Source organism: Alexandromys fortis, unplaced genomic scaffold (genome assembly GCF_014885135.2).
Source record: "Alexandromys fortis isolate MF-2015 unplaced genomic scaffold, M_Fortis_MF-2015_v1.1 scaffold_43, whole genome shotgun sequence".
NCBI lineage: Eukaryota > Metazoa > Chordata > Mammalia > Rodentia > Cricetidae > Alexandromys > Alexandromys fortis.
Genome location: NW_026067928.1, coordinates 12513412 through 12535717, shown reverse-complemented (window position 1 = coordinate 12535717; position 22306 = coordinate 12513412). Strand labels below are relative to the sequence as shown.

At 36.0% G+C, this 22306-nt stretch overlaps 2 pseudogenes; both read left to right on the top strand.

The window, feature by feature from the left end:
* Window positions 1-1825: 1825 nt before the first annotated feature.
* LOC126503123 (cytochrome c oxidase subunit 6A1, mitochondrial-like) lies at window positions 1826-2349 on the top strand (annotated as a pseudogene).
* Window positions 2350-15078: 12729 nt separating this feature from the next.
* On the top strand, window positions 15079-15166 carry LOC126503172 (uncharacterized; annotated as a pseudogene).
* Window positions 15167-22306: the final 7140 nt, after the last annotated feature.

Below are 22306 nucleotides of genomic sequence, written 5' to 3'. Positions count from 1 at the left end.
TGAGCAATAAAAATTTGATTTCTACTGTAAAGGTAATAATTGAATGCAATCAATCAATCAATTGGCACAGTTTTTAAAAATGTAATCTCATCAAGGATTTTGGTAATGACATATGATTGAAAAATTTTGTGAATTGAGAAATACGAAAAATTCAGGCAATATGGTAGCATTTTCTATAGATTGTATATGAGCAATTGATGAAATAATCTTTGAAGTGCAGCTAATATGGAAAAATATGTATCATCAAATTACATTACATCATATTGAAATGATTAATGCAAGTGTAAGTATATAAAGTTATTGGAAATGGTTGCCTCTGGTATTAGAAGATGTAATAAAGAAGGATTAGGCAAATAACATTTGGAATGACTAATCATTTCTGACATTAAAATATAAGAAGATCAATCAGTATTTCTCATGTAGAAAACATAAATATTTCATTACAATTAATGAAATACTTTATCATACTGTGAAACAAAGATTTTTGAAAGATTTAAATTAAAAAGAAGGCACTGAAGAGGCTTAGAGCACAGGTTATTCTTACAGAGGACCTGGGTTCAATTCTGTTTGCAGTACTCACAAGGATGCTCTCCAAACTTGTAACTATAGGACCTCCAGATCTGATGCCTTTATGGACTCCATGGGCACTATATACATGAGGTGCACTGACATTTGTGTAGGCAAAGCACTCATATACATACACAATAAACATCTAAAATAATTAAGGAGGAAGGAAAAGTCAAATAATAATGAAAGGACACAGAATTAAACAAGTAAAATAATGTGGGATTTATAAAGTAGGAACTACAGAATATGCAAGTAACAAAGACAGAATTGTTACTTACTTCAATTGTCAATACCTACTTTAATTGTTGATTGAAAACTTTCAATATTTGAGAAGCTGAATTATAAGATGTTAGGTCAGTTATGGGTGTTACCTACTAAAGGTGCATTAAGTTATCAAAGGCACAATAACCAAAATATATTACATAGTCAACTGTAAAATTGTCTACATGAGGAAGAATGAAAAAACATAAAGAGTTGTCCTACAACTGGATGCTTCATAAGTAAATCTTGGGAATCAGGTAAAGGCCCTGAAGTGAGACCTGGCAATCTGAAAACAGTCCCTGGAGCACATGTCTCAGAGGAGATGATGATCAGAAAGGCTGCCAGAAAATTTTCATTTGACCCTTATGCTCTCAGAGTGTCATGTTTGCCCCTTCCTGCCCTAGAACAATATAATACAAATATACATTTGCACATAGAATATACATATATATATAAAATCATATATGCATTTAATAATATCAAATGTTTAATAGCATTTTGTAGTATAATTAGTTTTGAATTATGCATTTGACATCTATATATATTCTTAATTGTATAATATATGAATGAAATAATCACATGGGAGTTAAAATATTTAATATACATTGTAAAAAAGAAAATAATTATATGTCATATTATAGGCACTAACTATATTGCTAGTAGAGAAAATTATGTCATGTAAATAATAAAGAGACTAGTTGACTATATGTGCTGGAAGATAAGTTAGAATATATGAATGTTTTCTAATTCAAATCAAGGAGTTAACAGAAGGAGTCCTGGTTTTATAGGAATAAAAAACCGATCCAGCAATTGCTCCCATTTTTACATGAATTCTAAAACAGTGTTGAATCTACGAACACATATTAGATAACACACATCCTAAGTCTAGACATTTGGACAAGGTACAAATTTGCCAGGCATTTCTTGGCTGTAGTAATTTTCCACAATCAAGATATACTCAGGAATATCAACATGATTAAGACCAGAGACTGAGAGTTCCAAGATGGTGTCGTCGGTGTGCGGGACTCGGGTGTCGGGGCTGCTGGGCCGGGCCCTCCCACGGGTGGGGCGGCCCATGTCGAGTGGCTCCCACGGCGAGGAGGGTTCGGCTCGCGTGTGGAAGGCCCTCACCTTCTTCGTGGCGCTGCCCGGGGTGGGAGTGAGCATGCTCAACGTCTTCCTGAAGTCGCAGCACAGAGAGCCCGAGAGACCCGAGTTTATCGCCTACCCTCATCTCCGCATCAGGACCAAGCCCTTCCCCTGGGGAGATGGTAACCACACCTCTTCCACAACCCTCGTGTGAACCCACTTCCGACTGGCTATGAAGATGAGTAAAGAGAACCTGGACCTTCCCCCAGGCAGCAAGGGACCACAGCACTGGTTTGGACCATTACTTTGTGGACCTTGAAAGCGCATGGGGTGCTAAGCTCATCTTTCCTTGTATCCTACAGTGACCATTACACTGATCTTCCATCCCTTTGCTTACGAGAGGAGATGGCCTAAATAAATAACTTAAAGTTACCTTGTTCATGAAAAAAAAAAAAAAAAGACCAGAGACTGAAAGATTCTACTGACCATAATCACTAGAAATGAAGGGGAAAAAAGAGAAATTGGAGACATGCCACAAACTGATGCTGCAGACCCTCCAGCCATCCTTACTGCTTACTAAAATTGACATTTATTGTGTAAAGGTTTCTGGTGTTTTCTGTCTTGAAACAATCATATTGTCTGTTATTTCGCAAGGTGAGGAATTGTTTACATTAGTTTTCTATATAAGGTTTACCATAACTGATTTCATCAGCCTAATCTAGAATATCAGAACTTTAGAAATCTTGCCTTGTATCAAAGTACTGAATAAAAGAGTTGTGCATTGTAAAATAAGCTTGCTCAAAAATATTATCTTTTACTCAATTCTAATTAGGTTAAATACTTATTAATACTGTGAGAAGAACCCATGAGAAACTTCTGTGAATTTCCTTTATGTAATTTTTTATAAAGTAAGATAGAATTTAAAACATTTTGATTAATTGAGATAAGTGCATATTATAAGTGATACTCTAAATTTGGGAAGATTTGAAATTCATGATACCTCAAAAAATGGTAATAGAAATTTAGAAAAAGATTTAATAAAACTTCAGAGTTATATCAGAGTTTTTCCTTTGCCCTTTTTGTTTTTGTTGTTGTCTTTTGTTTTCCAGGGTGTTCTGTAGATTGAATTAACCTTAAAGAACCTATTTTGGATTACCTTGGATTCCTGATCCTCACACATTTTACCTCCCAAAAGTCTGACTCACAGATAAATGATAAATAACATGACACCTGTTTCATGTCTGCAGTTTAAGAAATGAATCCTTAAATAAAAGGGAGAATATGTCACCCTTGTATGCTGTTCCACCTGCACATAAGCTGTAGACAACAATTCATTATTACTTTATCAAAGTCATTGGCAATATATCACAGTATGGGCAATGTGAGAATTTCAACTTCATTAACATTTTTCAAAAGGTTTAAATATTCATAATTTAGAACATTATTATAATGATGTCTGCTTAAAATAAAGGTCTTCTTGGAGGATAGTTAACTGGATGGAATAAATTATATATTTTTGTCCCTAGCAGAAATGGAGTTTACCAAATCACATCTTGTTTTATATTTAGAAAATGAAAGTAGAGCATAGCGAGTTCCACAGTAGTTGAATCATACCGAAGAACATGGGCCAGGCTGATATCAGTACTTGCCCAATGATACCAGCTACTCTTAGCCTAAAGCCAAAGTTGAGACTTTTCATAGAACACTAGCAACATGAGGTGACTTTTCTCTACCATTTCTAATTATTGATAAAGGTGATATGCCACTGTTTTTTTTTTTTTTTTTTCAGTTTTAGAAATCCAGAGCTCTGTGCAGTGCTGCCACCTTTCAATCGCTGGATAGTATTTCATTAGTGGTGTCTGCAGACATACACTGTGTGTGCCTTGTCTGGAATTCCCTGACAAATACCGTCCAGGTCCAAAATTTAGCACTAAGGGTTGATAGGGAAATAGTTTCAGAAGAAAATTTAGAGTGAAAGATTAGATTAGGCAAAGAAGTTGAAACCTTCATCTATCACTGTTTATCCCATGGACCGAGGTAGCAATTCATTGACTCAAGGGAGTCAGATTTTATATCTGTACTAACAAGTCATTATACATGATGAAAGTTGGGCACTGCCCGAGATGAAGCATCTCCGTTTGGCCAGAAACAGCATTTTCTGAATGATTCATCTTTGGTGTTTCAGGAATTCACTGACAGCATTTTGGTCTTGGGAAGCAAGAGCTGGAAAACACACAGAGGCAAAAACTGAGCCCATGGGTTTTAATGATCTTCCTAGTTATGCATACAACCTCTAGGCACAGTTTTCTATCCCTGCTGGAGTTTGTATGAAGTAGAGTGGTATTTCCATTGCTTTTACTTTCCTAATTAAAATAGTTTAAATGTTAAGCATGTAATTGACTTGGCTGATATAACCTTCGATTTTCTTAACTTATTCTAAATTCTTTCATGAGATTTTAATTTTTTTACTTCCATGACTGAAAATTAGAATTTATCAACATGTGTCATGATAATAAAAAGCCTTGAAACATTTATAGCTTTTATTCCCATGGAAATGAAATTAAAAACAAGTGCTTCTCGGTTGCTATTTCCATTGGACACAGAAAGTGAAAAGAACAGGCACACACATAGTATTCACTACCTCTCTCCTTAGCAATATAATTTATCATGACCTTTCAGGAGAAAGGGGCAAAAGGACACAAAGAGTGTAGCTGGATTCATTGTGTCTCAAAACAAGGAAGAAAAAGAAGGGAGGAAAAGAAAGAAGAAAGAGTTTGGGGAGTGAGGTAATGAAAAAAAGGAAGACAGGAAGGAAGGAGGGAGAGAGGAAATAAAGGAAGAATGGAGAAAGGGAAAAAGAAAATAAGACAAAACAGGAAAGAATATGTGATACTTCATATATACTCCAGGTAGCAGTAACTAGTATAATACTGGGATAATTGTTTTGTTCCACTGTTTCTCCACAGGGAAAGCTGTGGCTTGGCTAGAATCAAGCCAGAAAAAAAAAATCTTTGTGTAAAAACTTGGAAGACACAGAAAAGCTGCAATTATTCTCTAAGAGTTTATAGTGACTCAAACCACCTGAAGTTTTAGAGTCAAAAGTTGCTCATTAAGTCCTTCAATCCAGTGAATGCTAATTTTTGACATGTGGTTAAGAAGATGCTTAGAGTTATCTCTGAGCAAAGATATCATAGTCGTTGAAGGCAGTGGTATCAGAAGAAGATTACATATAGAAGATTGTTCTGGAGAAAGTTGTGAAGCATCTGAGCATTTATTTCAAGGAGATATTGGCAGGAACCTATGGTGTAGAGAAAGCAGTGTTGCCTTTTAAGTGATGTGAGTTGCTGATAGAACTATTATGCCTATGAAGTCAGTCTGTATAGTCCCTGCTGTTGATCCATCTGTAGAAAGTTCACTATGCCAGTTTTCTTAATTAGGGTGGGCAGAGAAGGACAGCCTGTTGAGATGAAGTCCATAGCTCAAGAAAAGAAAGAACTGGCTTTGCTTCTTAAGCTGATACCAAGAAATGTGCTACCTATCAAACAGAAGAATACTTCAAATTGGTTGTAAGGGAAGTTCTTATCAAATGCAAGAAATTTGAGGTAAGATGAAAATATTACTTTAGACAGAAGCGTACAGCCTACTGAGAAGGTTGATTAAACTAACTGTTCTGAGTATATTTATTTGATCTCCAAACCCGATTTACCTAGCATTCCACTGTGTTAGAATATGTGATGAACTCTTTACCTGTGTAGCCTGCAAAGGACATTTATAACATTTTACACTAGATAAAGATTATTCTTGAAAATTTATTAAGAAATGAAAGCATCATTTATGCATATGATAGAAACTGAAGAATATTTTGAAATAGAAAGTGGTTTGAATAAGCAAGAAATATGCAGTCACTGTATCACACAGAAAATTAGTATAATCATTTTGCTTTTTGTCTTCTGCTCTATAATTAATTGATTATTTGTTGCAATACATGTTGTTTTCTTGTAGTTTTCCTCTCTTATCCAAGCTCTAAAATAAACAAATGTTGATAGAATTTATTAAAGGCATATATCTCTGAGAAACTGCCATACAGATTTCCAGAGTGGTTGTACAAGTTTGCATTCCCACCAGCAAGAATTCCTCCACATCCTTTCCAGCATAAGCTGTCATTGCTACTTTTGATCCTAGCCATTCTGACTGCTGTAAAATGGTATCTCAGATTTGTTTTGATTTGCATTTCCCCAACTGCTAAGGATGTTGAACATTTCTTTAAGTGTCTTTCAGCCATTTGAAATTCTTCAGCTGAAAATTCACTGTTTAGTTGTGTACCCCACTTTTAATTGGGTTATTTGGGATTTTGATGTCTAATTTCTTGACTTTTTATATATTTTGGGGATCAGCCCTCTGTCTAATGTGGAGAGGGTGAAGATTTTTTCCCATTGAGTAAGCTGCCCTTTTGTCTTATAGACTGTATCTTTTGCTTTACAAAAGCTTCTTAGTTTTAGGAGGTCCCATTTATTTATTGTTGCTCTCGGTGTCTGTTCTACTGGTGTTATATTTAGGAAGTGGTCTCCTGTGCCCATGCATTGAAGACTACTATTTATTTTCTCTTCTATCAGGTTCAGTGTGGTCAGATTTATATTGAGGTCTTTAATCTCATTTAAGAGATGTTTCCTGACTCAGCCTTAGCTGCCAAACCTTGCAGCTCTTTTAAAAGGTCCTGCCATGAAACAGTTAAGTGTATGCCATTGATAAAAAGCTGACTTCATACTTTTTGATGGGGGCAGGGACCTCGAAATGCCATAGAGTTGTAGCAATAAACATGGTTCTGGACAGTACCACTGCCATGAGGTTAGACTCTTAAAAAAGGGTAAGAAATTTGCTGGATCTAGCAATCAAAGCCGCAGCTTTAATCCTAGCCATATCATTTAGCAAATTAAAGACTCATGTGGTTAGAAAAAGAGACATATACAGTAAAGAGATAGTCAAAAATGAAGAAAACCTCTAAATGGTTTACTATGTATTTGAAAATATATGTAGGCTCAGACAAAAAGAATAAAGTCCTTAAAAGAAAAAAGAGAGTAGTTGGGTGTGGTGGCATACACCTTTAATTCCAACACTTGGAAAGCAGAGGCAGGAAGGTCTCTGTGAGTTCAAGGAAAACCTGGTCTACAGAATGAATTCCAGAAAAGCTAAAGATACACGGAGAAACCCTGTTTCAAAAAGCCAAAAATTAAAAAGAAAAAGAAAAGAAATAGAGGTTAAAATAAAGCCATGTAACAATGAAAAATACACAGAGAGCCTGGATACTATATGTTATTTCCCCCTGAGAAATCTCTGATAGGTAAAATGGCCCAGATGTCTGACTTCTACATCAAGAAAAGTTCAAAGACTTCTGCCTGAGATAATCAAGTCTCAGAGGATATTCCAGTAAGGATTTGATCATAATTCTGAGTTTTCTTTAGGTCCCCATAAGATCATCAGTGCCCCCAAGCAACAGGAAGTAGCCTGGAAAACTGTATTCACATTTCTAAAAAGTGTTTTTATGGATGTTTGCCTTTGTTTAGAATGTTGGTTACAAGTTGTTATGGATAATGGTCAGTAGAAAAGCTAAAAAAGGAGATTCAATTCAGAGTTCTTGTTTATTAAACAAAAAGGAAGTGCTGTGGGAAAATGTCTGTACCCTGTCACTTCAATTAATTTTAATAAAATGCCAATTGTTCAGTAGCCAGTCAGGAAGTATAGGTGAGACATCAGTGAGCAGGCAGGAGGTAGAGACATGGCCATGAGAATTATACTAATAGGAAAGTGTTTCAGTCTGCAGTAGTCACCCAGACAGAGAGGAACCAGACACACAACAGAAAGATGAACATGGTATATACTCACACATAAGTGGAGACTAGCTTAAAACAAAAGATATTGAGCATTTAGTTCATGTCCTATAAAAGCCAATTAACAAGGCAAAGCTGACGAAAACTAAGAACATACATAGATCTACCTGGAAAGGGGAAACAGAAAGTCATACAAAGTTGGGAAGATGGGGATGGAGGAGTAGGGAGGGTGGAAGGGAAAATAAGAAAGGGAGAAGGTAGGAAAACTTGACAGAACAAGATAGTTGAGATGGAGGAAGGACAGAGATGAGAGCAAGGAAGGAGATATTTTGATTGAGGGAGCCATTACGGGGTTAGCAAGAATCCTGGCACTAGAGAAATTCCAAGGAATCCACAAGAATGACCCCAGCTAAGACCCTAAGCCATAGAGGAGAGGGTGCCTGAACTGTCCTTGTCCTGTATATAACATGAGGGCCTGGTTTTTGGGGTTTCTGTCTTGTCCAGTTCCCACAGCCAGTAAATCCCAAAGAAAATCACACACACACACAGGTCTAGAATAAGTTATAAACTGATTGGCCCATTAGCTCAGGCTTTGTATTAGCTCTTCTAACTTATATTAACCTATTATTCTTATCTATGTTAGCCACATGGCTTGGTACCTTTTTAAGCGGGGTAGGTCACATCCTGTCTTGGCAGGTGTCTGGGCAGGATTGCGGAGGAAGCTTCCTTCTTCCCAGAATACCCCTGTTCTTACTGTCCTGCCTCTAATTCCTGTCTGTTGTCCTGCCTATACTTCCTTTAAAACGTAATTGACAGAATACAGACAATTCTCCCACATCACCCGTAGACAGACTGATGAATACCTTAAATATTACCATAAAACCTTCATTCAGCAACTGATGAAAACAGAGGCAGAGACCCACATTGGAACAGGGGACTGAGCTTTTAGGAGTGGTATCTCGAGTTGCCTAGGTCCCTAGCCACCTTCTGGGATGTTTCACTTTGTCAATATAAAGGAATTCACTTGTTTGGTGAATTTGATCATATTTGGGGTAATAAAATTTAACATATTTTTGTCTTCTGTCCCTCTCTGCACTTATGAATATTTGCTGACTTATTTTATTGTCCTGATATAGATCATGTAAATATAATAAAAGTTTGTAATTTTAGTCTAAAATTAAAATTATTTTTATGTCAATCATTTATTAAAATATATTTCAAGTTAAGGGACAGCAAATGATAATAAATAGCATGCATTTTCTGAGTACAATAGCATTTTTTTTCTGATCTTTATTCTTTTAATGGCATTATGATAGATTTTTTTTCTAGGCACAGTTCCAGACTTTGTCAATCACTGATATTAATGAGCAACTCGCTGCACATGCTTCAGTGTATTCTGAAATAACAATGCACTAAATATAATGACCTAGATTGCATGTACTCCTTTCACTAGGCAATTATAGGTCTCCGAAGTTCTGAACATTTAGTAGAAGTACTTATATTCATTGACATCAAAATAATACCTGCAACTAGCTTGCACACACATGGGAGACTGACGTTATACAAATAAGTGTTGTTAAGTGGTGGATGGACTGAACTGGTGCTATTTGTACATTTCAATAATAATGAGACAGATTGTTGCATCAAGAGACAGACGCTCTTGCTAATAATTTTTTTAGCTCAAAATATTCAGAATACATGCTGCAGACGATGAGAGACCAACTTGTGGAATTATTAATACCAAGATTTGTTACATTCAATAGTGAGGAACCAGAACCAGAACAAAATAAATGAGCAAAAATGACACTTTAAGCCTTTAATAGTAAGCATTAAGACTGATGAGTTATAATTGTGTGTGTGCGCGCGTGTGTGTGTATGTGTTGAGAGATAGAGAGATAGACTGAGACAGAGACAGATACAGACAAAGAGATAGATGAACAGACAGAGATGCAGAATACTCTGGGATAAATTTCAAAATTCTATATATATTCTTATTTTATAATTGTATATGCTCATTGGAAAAGAGGAATGCCATCTACACTTCACTTCAAGTATGTGGCTGTTAAACTATAATAGAAGATTTATTTCTTGTACATTTTAACAAGAATATTTAGTGGTCATAACAAATTCTTACTGAAACCTGTCAGTTTGATTTAAATTGGACTTAATGGAAGTTTGGTGTTCATTACATAAGATAGTAAATGATACCTCAGCAGTATTCTTCCAGGATTTTGTGGCTTTTGACTGGGAGTGTCATTATTCTTCATAGTGGGTGCCTATGAGTTTGATGTCGCCAGCATAGTAAGTTTAAAAAGGAGTCTCTGCACTGTGTTCATAATGATTACAGTGAATCAGAACTAAATCTATTAGAGAAAAGCAGGGATCATCTTCTAAGATTAATGAATTAGCAAAATACAGATTCATTTTATGTACTCTTGTTCTCCTTGTTCATACTTTAAACATCAGTTTCCCCTCTCCTTTTCTTCTGTTTCATTTCTAAGTGGCCGCCTCCCAGACCTTTTGTGTTCTTCTCTGGATGTCTCCTCTCACTTCAGAAGTAAGCACTCTGTCTCTTTTCTCATTCTTCTCAGAACTGTTGTGATTTTTTGCTGGTTGCTCATTTCCTGCTTTCAAATATTTTATTTCTGATATTTCCTTCATCTCTGAATGCACTCACAAATTATTATTTTAAATTCCATATGTTCTCTATTTCATTCATTGTCCAATAAAATTAGAAGATACTAGATCAAAAGGAATGATTTTTAAATTGTTTTCTCTAACCCTTTTTTTTAAACTAAAATTTCTAATTCTTGAGAATTTCCTGAGTACACGAAATGAAATAGGGTTATTTCCATGTTTCTACTTCCTTTTTACAACTTTCTCTATAAACAGTCAACATTCTCTCTAACAACTTTTGGGTTTTATTTTTGTTACAGCTATTTTCTTTTTATTTGATTATTAGTCTTGTTAAATTTTCTATGGTTTTCTCCAACTTTTATTATTATAATAAATAAATACATAAAAAGCAAACTACTGAATCCATTTAGTGTTGTTCTTACATCTATTTTTTACAGTTGACTATTCAATATTTATAATTAATTAGTCCACTCATTCTTGGGCAAAACAGATTTTCCTTTATCAGCAGTCATTACATAAATAGAATATAGCTCTGAATCTAAGGTTAGACATATCATAGGGAGGTTGAGTTTACCCTGGCTTGGATTAAACTACTATTATTGAGATTTCATGGTAAGAAGACCATTCTTGTTTGTGGACAGCACCATTACAGGGGTTGGGATCACAGATTGAATTAAAGAAAGAAGGCATGTGAACACTCAGTTCATCTCCCTGCATCCTTACACAGGCATAATTTGAGCAGCTGCTTCAGATGAAACTAGTCCCTCTGAATTTCGTTGACAATTATATGGCTGGGGAAGACTGAGGGGCCATTGGCCAGGATTTATCCCTAGTGCTTGTACTGGCTGTTTTGGAACCCATTCTCTTTGGATGATACACTGCTGAGCCTAGATATAGTAGGAGGGCCTTGGACCTTCTCCAAGCAATGTGCCTTACCTTCTCAGAAGAGTGGATACTGGTGGGGTGGGATGTGTGTGATGGGGAAGCTTAGCCAATCACATTTGTCTAGGGTGTGGCCACCTGGGGCTAGGGAAGAAAACCTGGGAAACCAGGTGCCCTAGCTTTCTTCCCGCGGTGTTTGCTGGACCTGTTTTGGACAATGGAACTTTTACCCCATCTTGTGAGTTTCCCCATTTTCTATTATGAAATTATATCTGTTGTTTTGAGCTGGTCTGATTAATTCTAGCGTACCGGTCAAATATGCTTTCATGTGTGTTTGGAGGGAATGAAAGGAGGGAGGGAATGGGAACTTGGATTGGTATGTATAATGAAAAAAATATAGTTTGTTTTATTTTTGTAAAGAAAATGTTTCTTCTAATGGTGAAAGTGTTTTACTTTCCTTTTATTAAGTTGACCTGTAAACTTATGCTTCTATTTTCATTCTTCCTGAAAAATAATCATAGCATTTATTCTTTATTCATACTGCTCTCAAATCTTATTCCACTATGTAATAAGAAAACCACTGAAAGTAAACATGAATAAGCTAAATCAAAATATCAGAATCACAGAATAAGGTCAAAATATGATCGAGCAGATAATTTTGTGTACCTTACATAACAAATATAATACTGGAATAGATGAGGAATAAAATTAGCTATCTCCAGGTTGGTTAATCTATAAGCTTTAGCTATGATATTAGGCAGAAAAGAGATCCATTCATACATGAAATGTCTCTCAGAGTTTTTTAATTGTATTATAGCATCTGGAACTGTCTTCTGAAGCCACAAACTATGACCAAGCCTGTACTAATTAAGGAGGATTTGGCAGCTAGAAATACACTCCTCCTTTGAACCCAGTCCAGTACTTGGGATCTGCCACGCATGAAGAAACAGGCCCAGCTGCAGGACTTACGGGTAATTTGAGTTAATCAGAAAGCTCATGATACTTAGCAGATTCTATCAAACAAGTTATATTTCACAAGGTTATAGTTCAAGCAAGACAGTAATATCCAATAGCAAGTAAAACAAATTGCTCGAGTTGAACCGAAATAATGTAACATGAGGGCAGTGATGACTTTGTGAATTAGACAAGCCCAGAGTTATGAAGGGTTCAGCTATGACTCTCAGCTACTAGAGGATCCCTGTATTCCAATCACCGTGGTTCATTATAAGTTCTAGTTAGAGAACAGATTGCTGAAACAGTACATTTCCAAATGTGGACACAGAAGCTGGTTGGACATCTCATTGGGGTAATGTGATTTCTTCAGAATCTGACCTCTAGAGTTTGTGTACAAAGTAGATATATAGAAGCAACTCCATACTGGCCATTTGACAACTACATGGAAACACCTAGCGTATGAGACTCTGCCTCTTAATCAGTCACATGCAGAAAAAACAGCAATATATTTTCAGTGACATGTAATAAGGTACAAAGAAGAAATTGTCTACTAAAAAATCAATCTGTTCTTGATATTATAGCTTAAGATTAAAAAAATGACAAAAAGAACCACAAATATAATTTTAATTTCACTCTGCTTTTAGCATTTAATTAAAATTTCTGACTGTAACAGGCTTAAAATTATTGCAAACTAATGATTTCAAAGTAGATGTTATTTTATATGTAGTGACTAAACTGTTTTAGCTATAGTGAAAATAAAAGGACACTATGAATAGATGACTATTCATAGGTTCAGTGTGATGATCATCTGTCCTCCTGTGGATGGACATCTTAGGGGATATGGTGAGTCACTTCCTCATTTTATGTGTTCATTAGAATGCACGTGGCCTGAAAGGGATACTCTGTGATTACCACAGAAGCTTTAGAACCACTGATCAAACTTGAATGGATAATGAGCGGAACACTAACTTTAGTTATCATTTCCCTGGCCCAACAGTCTATCTGAACTTGTCTGTTCTATCCCCCCTTATTCTTCTAGTCATCACTATCTGTCCTAATTCTACCATGTCGCCCTCCATACTCTGGGATGCTTTCCCCGCCAGCATTCTACTTTTGTCTCTAAGCATATTCTCTGGGCATGTTTCTATTCCCAGTCCAGCTAATTGAACATTTCTTATTTATGTTTCTACTTGTCCGTAAAACTTCACCATGGACAGTATTATGACTTCCAAAAGGGAGTCACAATAAAAATTTTACAAAAGAATTTAAAAAGTCACAAATTAAAAAAGAATAGACTTACAATTTCTTGGATTAAAATATCCATTTACATTATATGTTATTATATACATGTTTAATATTTTAAAATATAAAAAGCAGATATTTTGCCAGGCATTGGTTGTGTATGCCTTTAATCCCAGCACTCGGGAGCCAGAGGCAGAAGGATTTCTGTGAGTTGGAGACCAGCCTGGTCTACAAGAGCTATTGCTAGGACAGGCTCCAAAGCAACAGAAAAACCATGTCTCAAAAAAAAAAATAAAATTAAAAAAATATATAAAAAACAGATATTTAAAGATAGGTCAAATGCTGATATTTGAAGGCTTACTTATTATCTTTATTGCCAGTGAGACAGGTATGCTTGGAAGAAGCAATTAAAAATTCTTGGTGGCACACGCCTTTAATCCCAGCACTTGGGAGGCAGAGGCAGGCGGATCTCTGTGAGTTCGAGACCAGCCTGGTCTTTAAGAGCTAGTTCCAGGACAGGCTCCAAAACCACACAGAAACCCTGTCTCAAAAATAAATAAATAAATAAATAATAAAAATTCTTACCTAAATATGACAAAATGAGGGTTTGTTGTGTCAACATTCTTGTTCTTGCTTGGTTTGACCTGAAGATTAAGGAAATTGTCTCCATAGGCATTATTCTTTAAAAGCTGCAGCTTATGTTGCCAACACTGCAAATATATTCTCTACTACAAAGAATATATTATATATTGAATGTACAATATGCTGAATATATTTGTTTTATCTTAATATGTAACCCAAATAATTATAGCACAGGATATAAGAGAATGAAAAAATGCCAATTATCTAAGCTTAAACCAAAATACTGAAGGCCTTTAGCATACATAAAAATTGGCTATTTGAATTCTAAGAGAAAGATAATTGACCATGATTTCCTAATCTGTAAGATTGTAGGGATAAGCACTCTTGAGACAGGACAGAGGAAGTAACAGACTAAAGTAAAGAAAGCAAGAGGAACAGAAGCAGGCACCCCAGCAATCCTCAAAGCTGGGCAAACAACTTCTAATAGGGAAAAGGAAGAGATGATTCATCACCTTTGATTTTCCAGACTCTTGGCATCAATGTGACCTGTTTTCTTTCTAATGAAGGTTGTTCCTCTATCAGCTCCCACATTAGGACAGTTTAGCTACACAATTAGTGATTGTGTAGTGAAAACAGAGCTCAAATTAACTTTTGTGTAACAGCTGTGGCCTATCAGATATGATAACAGCCCAATGACCCTATCACTATGTTCTCAGATGGATGGAAACTTTGATTTTTGGCAAATCTGTTAGGTTTAGTTTCTTATACTGAGAAAAAGACATTTCATTCAGGGTTTGTAAAGGTTACAATTATACATGTAACCACAGTGAACATTACAGTAAGTGCCTATCATTTGTGATTTCATACTGTAGATTTAAGGATCATTTCATTGCACTTCTCAGAATAAACTTACCATCCTAAAGCCATTACTCATATTTTCTGCACAAATACATATCCTTCACAGAATGATACGTTCTTCAAACCATCCATTGTATATAATACTCCTGTATTAGCTTAGTTAAGAAAACCTTACTTCTCTTTCTATGCATGGAAGAGAATATTCCTTTTAATTGGCAAAGGTGTGTCCACTTCATTGGCATCCGTTTCTGACTTGCACAGTTGCATTCATTTTTAAAATTTACTTATTTATTTAAAAATATCCTTTCTCCTTTCATTTACCAACCCCAGTTCACATTTTCTCCCCTTTCCCACTTCCTTCATCTTCCTCCCCATCCCAACCCCTATCCACGCCTTGGAGAGGGTAAGGTTTCCCATAGGAAGTCACCAAAGTCTAGCACATTGATTTGAGACAGGGCCAAAGCCCTCCACGTAGTATCTGGGCTGAGCAAGACAAAATTCCTCCAAAAAGGCAGTATAAGCAGTAGGGATAAATCATGATCTCCCTGACAGTTGCCTGCAGTCTGCCCCACATTCAGTGTGCCTAGTTTGGTTTTATGCTGGTTTCATTGCTGTTAAGCCAGAGTAGGTGAAGTACTATTAGCTCAGGTAAACTGGTTAAGTGGGTAGCCCAGTAATGATCTTGACCCCTTTGTTCATGTTATCACTCCTTTCTCTCTTATACCGGACTTTGGAAGCTTAGTCTAGGGCTTCAATATCTATCTCTGCATCTACTTCTATTAGTGGCATGAAGGTTCTATGATGACATTTAAAACAGCCATAAATCTGAATACACAGCAAGATCGGTTCAGGTACCCTCTCATTAATTACTTTGAAGGCTGGGGTCACCCTTGTGGATTTCTGGGAATGTCTGTATTGTCAGGTTTTTTGCTAGCCCCATAATTGCTCCCTCAATCAAGACATCTCTTTCCTTGCTATCCCTCTCTGTTCTTCTCGTCTCAACCATCCTGTTCCCTCAATTTTCTTCCCCGCTCAATTTCTCTCATTTTCCTCCTCTTCTATCTTCCTTTTTGCCTTCCCCTCACCCACAAGCTCCCAATTTTCTCAGAAGAACTTGGCTCTTTCCAGTTGATGCATGCATGTTTCTCTTAGAGTTTTATTTGTTACCTAGCTTCTCTGTTATTATTCTTTGTTAGAGCTAATATCCACTTATATGAATGAGTACTTACCGTGTTCATCTTTCTAGGTCTGAATTACCTCACTCTGGATGATTTATTTTAGTTCCATTCATTTGCACGCAAATTTAAAGATGTCATTTTTTTGCCGCTGAGTAATACTCCATTGAGTACATATTTTTTTAGACCCATTCTTCAGTTGAGGGGAATCTATGTTGTTTCTAGATCCTGGCTATTACAAATAACATTGCTTTGAACATAATTGAACAAATATCCATGTATTATGATTAAATATACTTTGGGATATGACCAAGAGTAGATTTTCTGGTTCTTTAGGTGGATGGATTCACAATTTTCTGAGAAACTGCCATACTGATTTCCAAAGTGACCGTACAAGTTTGCAATATCAATAGCAATTGAGGGGTGTTCTCCTTACTATGCATCTTCTTAAGCATAAACTATCATTGATACTTTTGATCTTAGCCATTCTGACTGGTGTAAGATGTATCTCAGATTCATCTTGATTTGCATTTCCCTGATGGATAAGGATGTTGAATATTTCCTTAAGTCTCTTTTCACCATTTGAAATTCTTCTGTTGAGAAGTCTCTGTTTAGATCTCTACCCCAATTTTTAATTAGATTATTTTATATTTTGATTTATAGTTTATTGAATTCCTTATATATTTTGGACATCAATCCTCTGTCTGAAGCAGGTTGGTGAAAATATTTTCCCACTCAGAAGGCTGCCTTTTTGTCTTATTGGCTGTATCCCCTGCTTTACAGAAGCTTCTCCCTTTCAGAAGTACCCCTTTATTGTTGCACTCAGTGGCTGTTCTACTGGTGTTATGTTTAGGAAGTAGTCTCCTGTGCTCATGCAATCAAGACTACATTCCATTTTCTCTTCTACGAGGTTCAGTGTGGTTGGAATTATATTGAGGTCTTTGATCCATTTGGACTTGAGTTTTGTACATGGGGATAGATATGGATCTATATGCTGACATCCAATTATGTCAACACCATTTGTTGAAGATGCTTTCTTTTTCTATTGTATACATTCAAAAATCCCATGTTTATAGGTGTGTTGATTAATAGCAATCAACTATTAATGGGTCTTTGAATCCATTCCATTGGTCTGCCTCTCTGTTTTTATGCCAATCCCAGGCTATTTTCATTACTGTAGCTCTTTAACAGAACTTGACGGTAGAGATGGTGATGGCACCGGAAGTTCCTTTATTGTACAGGGTTGTTTTGACTGTCCTGGGTTTTCTGTTTTCCCATATGAAGTTGATTATTGTCCTTCCATGGTCTGTAAAGAATTGTGTTGTGATTTTCAGGGGGATTGCATTGAATCTATAGATTGTTTTTGATAGGATTCCCATTTTTATTATGTTGATCCTACCTATCCAAGAGCATGGGAGATCTTTCCATTTTTCTGGTATCTTCTTCAGTTTCTTTCTTCAAAGGCTTAAATTCTTTACAAACAGGCCCTTCACTTATTTGATTAGTCTTACTCCAAGAAATTTTATTTTATTTGTGGCTATTGTGAAAGATCATGTTTCTCTGACTTGTTTCTCGGCTTCTTAATCATTTGTATGTAGGAGGGCTTCTGACTTTTTTAAGTTAATCTTGTATCCTGTCACATTAATGAATGTGTTCGTTGGTTGTAGGAGTTCAATCATTGAAAGTTTGACATCACTTATGTATACTACCTTATCATCTGCAAATAAAAAAAGTTTGACTTCTTATTTTCTAATTTGTATTCCCTAGATCTCCCTTTGTTGTCTTATCGCTTTAGATAGGACATTGAGTACTATGTTCAATAGATATGGAATATATGGACAGCCTTGTCTTATTCCTGATTTTAGTGAAATTGCTTTGAATTTCTCTCCATTTAATTTGATGTTGGCTGTTGACTTGCTGTGTTTGTTTTTGTTATACTTACATATGTTCCTTGTGCCCCTGATTTATCCAAGACCTTTATCATGAAGGAGTCTTGAAATTTGTCTAATTTTTTTTGTTTTTTTTTTGGCATCTAAGGAGATGATTGTGTGTTTTTTCTTTCAGTTTATTTATATGGTGAATTATATTATAGATTTTAATATGTTGATCCTTTTCTGTATCTCTGGGATGAAGCCAACTTAATCATTGTGGATGATTTTTTATGTGTTCTTGGATTGAATTTGCCAGTAATTTTTAGTATTTTTGCATCAATGTTCATGATATAACTCTCTTTATGATTGAGTTTTTGTGTGGCTTTGATAGCAAAGTAACTGTAGCCTCATAAAAAGTTTGACAATGTATCTTCTGTTTCTTTTGTATGAAAAAAAATTAGGGAGTATTAGCTCTTGAAGAAGGTATTTGCTCTTCTTTGAAGTTATGGTAGAATTATGCCCTGAAAGACTCAGGCACTGGGCTTCTTTTGCTTTGGAGGCTTTTGATGACTGCTTCTATTTCCTTAGGGGCTATAGGTCTATTTAAATTGTTCATATGGTCTTGATTTAATTGGTATGTGATATCTATCAAGAAAATTACCCATTTTTTTATATTTTCTAATTTGATGGAGTACAGGTTTGTGAAGTATGACCTAATTATTCTCTAGATTTCCTCACTGCCTTTTGTTCTATTCCCTTTTTTGCTCCTGATTTTGTTAAAAGACTGTCCTCTCTCTACCCTTTAATATGTTTGGATACAGGATTTTCTATCTTGTTGATTTTCTCAACGAATCATCTATTTGTTTCATTGATTCTTTATATTGTTTTATTTGTTTCTATTTTGTTGGTTTTAGCCCTCACTTTGACTATTACCTGTCATTTACTCCTCTTGGGTAAGTCTGTTTCTTCTTGTTTTAGAGCTTTCAGGTGAGCTGTTAAGTCATTAGTGTGAGTTTTCTCCACTTTCTTTATGTATGCACTTAGTGCTATGAACATCCCTCTTAGCACTATTTTCATAGTATCCTATAGATTCAGGTACATTTTACCTTCATTTTTGTTGAAATATAGGAAGTCTATTTTTTTCTTTATTTCTTCCTTCACTCAGGGTTGATTTAATTGAACACTCTTCAATTTCCATGAGTTTGTAGGCTTTCTGCAATTAGTGTTGTTGTTGCATTCTAACTTAAACCATGGTAATTATAGAAGATACAGTGGGTTATTCAATTTTTTTAAATCTCTTGAGGTTTACTTTGTTATAGAATGTGTGGTCAATTTTAGAGAAAGTTCCATTAGGTACTGAGAATGTGTTTGTGTGAATTGTTCTGTAGACGTCTGTTAAGTCTATTTGAGTCGTGATATTTTTTCATTTCCTTACTTCTCTATTTAGTTTCTGTCTGGTTGTCCTGTCCGTTGGGGAGAGGAGAGGTTTGAAGTCTCCTATAATAGTGTGCGGGATTTGATGTGCAATTTAAGCTTTAGTAATATTTCTTTTACATATGTGGGTGCTGCTGTACTTGGGGCATAGATGTTCAGGATTACGAATTTACCTTGATGGATTTTTCCTATGGTGAGTATGAAGTGGTTTTTTTCATCTCTTCTGTTTGATATTCATTTGAAGTTTATTTTGTTAGATATTAGGATAACTTGTTTCTTAGGTCCATTTGATTGGAAAATCTTTTTCCAGCACTTTACTCTGAGGTAATGTCAGTCATTGAGTTTGAGATATGTTTCTTGCATCCAGTGGAAGGCTGGATTCTGTTGTTTTTATCCATTCTCTTAGCCTGTGTCTTTTTATCAGTGATTTAAACCTATTGATTCTAAGAGATATTAATGACCAGTGAATGTTAATTCCTGTTTTTCTTTTAAAGTTACAGTGTTTGTGTATTCCCTTTCATTGGCATTTGATGGTATGTGGTTATTTGTTTCCTGTATTTTTGTGAATACAGGTACTATCCTTGGGATGCAGTTTTTTTTTTCCCCTAGTACTTTCTGTAAGGATGGATTTGAGGATAAGCATTGTTTAAATCTGTTTTTTCCATGCCATGGAATATCTTGTTTTCTCCATCGATAGTGATTGAAATCATTGTTGAGTATAGTAGTCTGGGATTGTATTTGTGGTCTTTTCGTGTCCTCAATACATCTGTCCAGAGCCTTCTGACCTTCAGGGTTTCCACTAAGAAGTCAGGTGTAGCTTGTAGCTCTAATTTGTCTGCCTTTATATGTTACTTGGTCTTTTTTTGTAGCTCTTAATATTCTTTCTTTTTTATGTATGCTTAATGTTTTTATTATTATATGGTGAGGAGAATTTTTTGTTCTTTCTATTTGGTGTTTTGTAAGCTTCTTGCACCTTCATAATCATATTCTTATTTAGGTTGGAAAAGTTTTCTTCTATGATTTTGTTGAGTATATGTTCTGTTTCTTTCATTTGGAGTTCTTCTCCCTCTTCTATACCTATCATTCTTAGATTTGGTCTTTTCATGGTTTGGTCATTTCCTGGATGTTTTGTGTTAAGGATTTGTTGGATTTAACATTTTCTTTGACAATGAATCTATTTCCTGTACTATATTTTCATCCTGAGATTTTCTCTTCCATCTCTTGTAATCTGTTGGTTATGTTTGCATCTGTAGTTGCTGTCCATGTGCTCACATTTTCCATTTCTAGAATTCCCTTGGTTTCTGTTTTTTTTATTGACTCCGTTTCAATTTTCAAGTCTTGAGCTGTTAGAACTGTTTGCTTCACAAGCTGTATTTTTCTTGGTATTTTTGGCTTTCTTTAAGAGATTTATTGTAGCAGGGGAGCTTCTTATTTGTCCTAGCTGCCCAGAAATGAATCACACAGAAGCCATATGAATTAAATCACTGCTTGGCCCATTAGCTCTAGCTTCATATTCTCTGACTCTTAAATATTAGTATAATCCATCTCCATTAATCTGTGCATTATCACGAGGTTGTGGCCTAACAGCACAGTTTCAGCACATATGTTTCCGGCGGTGGCTCCATGGCTTCTCTCTGCCTCTGCCTCTTTTCTCCCAGGATTCCGTTTAGTTTTCTCCACCTAGCTCTGTTCCCCTATGTTTCTGCTATAAACCCAAAGCAGTTCCTTTATTAACTATTCACAGCATGCAGAGGGAAATTCCACATCAATTTTTTGATTCCTTCCAATCAAATTTTTTTCTTAATCTTTTCCTCTATTACTCTAACCAGAACATTTCATTCCTCTTTAAAGATCTCTATCTTCTTTAGAAAGTTACATTTAAGAATGTTTTCTTCTGCTTCTTCTGTGTTAGGATGTTCAGGTCTCCATTTGTAGGATCACTAGGTTCAGGTTTTGTCATATTGTTTTTTAGGTTGTTGATGCATTCTTGCATTGGCGTCTACCCATCTATTCCTCTATCTCGTAGTCACTGATGTTGCTCTGGGAGCTCCTCTCCAGATGTAGTCAGGGTCTAAGCTCCAGTGGTCATAGGTGCAATGGGTGATGGTTACAGGCATGGGTAGGCTGCTCCTAGGTCCCTGGAGCCTAGCTGTGTGGGGGTTGGAAATGTGGTATTCATCCAGGGGCTAAAGTCCAGAGATCTGGATCTATGAATGCAGACACTCACTTCTCCAGGTGGACCCAATGCCAAGGATTAGGTTGTCAGAGATGAGGTGGGGGGTGGATACATGTGTGTATAGGCATTTTCCCGGTCTCCAAGACTTCACTGGATGGGCTTAGACATAGGATATGCCTTAGGGGCTAGGGTCTAGAGAGCTGTAACCTCCATCCATGAACCTCTCCTGAAGTAGTCAGCACCAAGACTCCAGTTGTCAAAGATGGTGCATTGCAGGTGGCTGGGGTGTGTGGAGAGACTACTCCCAGGTCTTAAGTGATTTGCTGGGTAGGGATGGGTCATGGGATGTGTCTCCATGGGCTAGGGTCCACAGAGCTCACTCTAGCTTTCTTTACTCTTAAGAAGCAGTGGGCTGTCAGGTTATTTGTCATGATTTTCTAAGCCATTTTTAAAGTGTGTCTATGGATAAAAAGAGATTTGACTAAAATTACGCAAGTTAAAGAAGTTTTTTAAAAATTCACCTGAACTTAACATTTTTAAAGTTAATCTTAACATAACAAATCTGCTGTAAAAAGAAAAACAGATTTTAAGTTGTAGACCAGAAATAATAGACATTTTTCTTGGTATTCTTCATGCTAAAAGCAGCTAAAAATATAAAACAACATAAGAAAAGTAAAAAGAAGGTGGCAGGATCAAGAAGGTTTTCTTACTGAAGAGTTACAAGAAATGAGCTTCTGCAGACATCTCTACTTG